Source organism: Apis dorsata, unplaced genomic scaffold (genome assembly GCF_000469605.1).
Source record: "Apis dorsata unplaced genomic scaffold, Apis dorsata 1.3 scaffold_74, whole genome shotgun sequence".
Lineage (NCBI taxonomy): Eukaryota > Metazoa > Arthropoda > Insecta > Hymenoptera > Apidae > Apis > Apis dorsata.
This window is the reverse complement of record NW_006263372.1, coordinates 308,551-314,007: the sequence shown is the minus strand read 5'-3', so window position 1 is coordinate 314,007 and position 5,457 is coordinate 308,551.

Below are 5,457 nucleotides of genomic sequence, written 5' to 3'. Positions count from 1 at the left end.
AAAAAAAAAAAAAAAAAAAAAAAAAAAAAAAGAAAAGAGTAGTGACGAGTCCACGGTGGTTCTCTATATATATTTTGGGAATTGATAAAAACAATAATTCGAAGAGAAAGCATTCTATAATACGTTTGAAACCAAATTTAACGAAATAATTACGAGAACGTCCCAAGATTTACAAAACATTACTATTATCATTACAAATATATATATTATATACTATATGTATCCTTTGAGAAAAGATAAAAATCAATTGTTAGAAAACTGACTTTATACAGTATTAACTGAGTTTGACTGCTATATAAAAAAAAAATTCATATATTTTATTGCATCGTTGACCTTGAAAGCTACGAATTCGACTGAAAAAAGGAAAACGGATTAATAAATATATACGTGTTTTAGAAGAAGAAAACACGTTAATAAAAAAAATACAAAGAAATAACATATATCGATAAGATAACCGTTTCCATCAGTCTAAATCGATAGCAACCTATATATAGTTTGTGACTTATAGTGAATGAAAAAAAATACCTAAATGTAAACGGGCCTTAACGCTTTTTCCAATTCTCCTTTCTCTCCCATCACCCTCATTATCGAAGATGCATAAAAAAAAACTTTGTAAATATCACGTCATGAACATTTCAGTAATTGATAATCATGTATTAAATCCATTCATTCATCATAATAATTGAATATTATTTAATTCTCAATATAATTCGATGTTTGTTTATTTCATGTTCGTTCACCATAGTACATGTTTCACATAATGACAAGGAGAAAAAAAAATATTTGCACGCAATCAAGTTCAAATAATCATGTAACAATATCACTACTAACAACATAAGTAATAATGTTAACTATATATAAAAAAAATATATCGTGAAAAGAATGTCAGATATAGCCAAAGATTTTGTAAAAGATTATTTCTCATAATCGTTATAAAATTCTATGGCGTTACACCTGATTGAATTCAAACACGAGATATGTACAAAGAAAAAAAATATAAAGATCGATATCGAAGTAAAAATTTCTTCAAAACAAGAAGAAAATCTCTCTCTCATACATTTCCAAAATTTTGAAGCTATTCCAGTGATATACGTTTACTTGCTATATATCAGTTATATTATATAAACTATAATACGAAAATCCGAACGAATTATCGATTGTTAATGATATTTAACATAAGAAACAAACTGGTGTTGCTTGGAATTTAAGATAAAAAACATTTCGTTAAGATTAAATATTAATTGCATTATATTTCGAGCAACATCAGTTTATTAAACAGAAAATAATGTGTCACGAATAAATATATTTCCTTCAGTTAATTCTCTATACATCATAAAATGAAATAAGAACAAAAATTATTATAATTAAAAATGCATATAAAATTAAGAATAGATTAACTTTTTAAGCTTATGTTTGTTTATCGTATATACTACTTGCGAAGAAGAAAACTGAATAATTTGATGATTAATTTAATGTTATAGTACTTGATTTAAATTAATTAAATTAAATGTTTATTATATTAATGTAAATTTAATATAACATTAAATTAACATGTGAGAAAGAAAAAAAAGATCGATGACATCACTGTTTCTTATATAATTAATTTTCATTTTTGGATCCCGTAAATGGATCGTTAAAAGACTCGATGCCAGAATACGATCGCCGATTAAAGTATCTAGTCCAAAAAGCAAAATACTACATATTATATATTAAGTCACTCGAAATAATAACATATACGTACAACTTTGCCGATAAAGTCGATGATTATAATAAAATTTATTATAATAAATATATAACGTGTTGATATAAAATTATATTCTATTTGACTTAAAAAGTACATGCACTAAACAATAGGTCAAATATTGAATATCGATCTGAACTGCTTTTGTCTTTATACTTTTTAAAATGACTAAAAATATTTATATATACCATTCAATTGTAATGTAGAAAATGATATCCATGAAACGCTGAAATAATATTACAAAGATTTATTCTAGTGATAGTTCACAGAATCGCGAATGTAAAATAGCGATTTGATATTATCTGATGATTATCTTGATAGTTTGATAGTTCATGGCACCGCTTATAACAGCGTTTCAGTCGGCAAAGTGGTACACATTGATTCACACGTGCAATCTAGAAAAACAGTCGTTAATATACATAAAATCGATCATTACAAATAATATAGAAAATGTAGAATAGAGATGTGTAAGTGTAGTTGTAATGTAGAACAAATTCATAGATATATCATTCCAATCTTCTCCTGGATCCCAATGTTGAAATCTTTCTCTAGATTCGAAATTGGGATTTGGTTTTCTTATCGTGCGCGAATGGCGCTTAAGATACATGATCGCTAACACTTAACCAAACTTGGTTCTATCATTTGTTCAGGACCAATTATCATAAACGATTATCAATAGCATGTTCAAATCATGTTATTATTGCAGCATTGTACTTAAAATCTTTAATGAGAAAATAAAGGGGGTTTACTGTTAAAAAAAAAAAAAAAAAAAGGGGGTTTTGTGTTAAAAAAAAAAAAAGGGGGTTTTGTGTTAAAAAAAAAAAAAGGGGGTTTTGTGTTAAAAAAAAAAAAAGGGGGTTTTGTGTTAAAAAAAAAAAAAGGGGGTTTTGTGTTAAAAAAAAAAAAAGGGGGTTTTGTGTTAAAAAAAAAAAAAGGGGGTTTTGTGTTAAAAAAAAAAAAAGGGGGTTTTGTGTTAAAAAAAAAAAAAGGGGGTTTTGTGTTAAAAAAAAAAAAAGGGGGTTTTGTGTTAAAAAAAAAAAAAAAAAAAAGCGCCGTGAGCCCGGCATCGATCGAGAAGTTACGATGTATATGCGAAGAACGAATGTTATTTTTTTTTTTCTTTCTTTTTATTTGACAAATTGTATTATGTAAATTTATTTTGTTTAATTTTTACATACAAATGTTAAGTGAAATGTAAAATTGAAAAAATATGGATACAATAACTTTATTTAAACAAATTATAATTGAAGTTCTATATAAGATGAAAAAATATACTGAAATATAATGTTATTTTTTAACTCACTTCTTTGAAATTATTAATATTTTTTTATTATATCTTATCTAATTGATAAATATATTAAGAATAGAAAAAATTGATTCGGAATATGATTCAAAAACTTTGAATATTTTTACGTAAACTCATTATTTTTTCGTTTTTATTCTCTTTTAATTAATATTCACATTTGGACAAATCACTCATCTGAAGTTGCAGCTAAATATGTTCATGTGGACGAATTCTCTAATTCTTCATATACATTATATCGATCTTTACTTGAAAAACTAATCGATAACTTCATTGAATAGTATTAGTCGTGACTAACCTCAAAAAGAATTGCTAAGTGAATCTTTCGGAATCAAATTAAACAAAAATGTTACCGGTATTATTGAATATAATTGAATATAATACGATTCAATGTATCATAATCATGTGAAAAACTACGGACGATGGAACGTCCGCAATATGTGATAAAGTTATAATTACTTTTCAAGATGGAAATATATGATGGAATACCGTTTTATGATTATTATCGGTGCTACCTATAACGTCTAAATAGTGCCTTTCATTGCTTTCGAAATAATTTCCGAATGTAGCGTTACTGATGTATGACAATCGATCGATGTCGTCGTTCTTGACGTAATATTAAAATAATATTGTAGATATATAACACATATTCATATACAAAGAACAGAAAAAAAAAACACAATAGGGATACCAATTATCGAAATGGCACGAATTTCTAGATAAAAATAAAATTATCAATTGGCACGTTTATTAATAAACATAACATAACCTTGCGAAAAATAATAATAATAATATTGATATTAATAATAATTAATTTAAAAAGAATGATACGCAACGCATAGCGATTTAATTGAGTAGACCGTATACATGATGATACATATATATATAATATAATAATATAACGGAAAACATTCGAATCGATGAGAAATGATAATCGATTTGTGCAGGTTCACGATTGTGTACGTTAAAGAAAAATTTAAAGAATCGAACAGTGTTGAAAGTAATACTCAAGAAAATTCTATTCGATGCAATGCTGATCGTTCTTTGAATAATTCATTTTTTTAATGAAAAACAATTAGAGAATAGTATATGATTTCTTTAATTATAAAGTTTTTCATTCAATAATTTTGTTTGAGTAAGTCTTTATTATATCTTAATGAAACAAGTTTGCATTTTTATTTTCCTTATAAAATGGAAATAAAGTAATTTTATTGAAAAATGACTTATTTTTACTTATTTAATATTTAATATTTTAAATATCTTTTTTAAAAGAATTTTTTTATTAATCAATGATTATTTATACATATAATGTCTTCTAAAAGAATTTTTTAAAAGATCTTAAATTCAGCATTGTGCTTAGGTGACTGAAACACGCTCGAAAGTATTCGGCAAAATTAAAAATGGATTTACAATGATATGTGAGCAAACAACACATGTGCCTAAGACCTTGATGCCTGTGCTTTTTTACGAAGTGTAATAACTACATTACGTAGTATTCATAAAAAAAAAATACATTTAAACTTTCGAGTAATCATTACGTTCCTTATTATTTTTAAAATATTCAAATTCTATTTTTAATTTTTTATACTATTTTTATCATTGATAAAAATTAATTTTTTCTCATAATTTATCATGTTTGTCTTCTCTAAATATTTTTATTAATAATAAAGTTTATTTTAATGATGAAAACATAACAGTATCATTATTAGTAACATCATTAGCATTCATGAATTATCGAAATCACATCATGTAATTGAAGATTGTTTTTTCTTTCTATATATTTATAAACGAAGATTAATTGAAAATTCTTAATTAACGCTTCTAAAACAAGCGCCAGTCTTTCGAGCATGATCATTTCCAAGCAATTGTAAGAATATAGTATAACGATGGCTTATACTCTTCAAATTTTTTGAATTTCCCGCATAGTAAGAGATTGTCGATTCAACCAATGAACGTACTGATTGTCATGTTAGTGGTAATAAAAAATGTTCAAGGAACGTAAATAGATGTGTATGTCAGTTTATATAACACATAACGCACGAAAAAAAATGTTGTAAATAAAAAGAGAGAAGAAACAAAAAATATAATGAATCTTTATAAAGTTTTAATTTGATCTGATAATAATATATTTCATTATTTTTGTCTTATTTATTTTCTTTATGTTTATTTCTTCGCGAGTAGAACGATGCCACAGCATAATATGAATAATCATTAATATAAAATTAAAAAGAAAGATCCTTACGATTTTAAAATTATATATTATATTATTCAGTTTTTAAATTTTTCCTTTCACCGCTGATTCGTCACTAAAAAAAAAAAAAAGAAAAAAAGAAAAAAAAGAAAAAAATTAGATACATTTAGTAATGATATAATAAATTTCTTTAACTCTTTTGGGACGGTTTTCAAAAATATA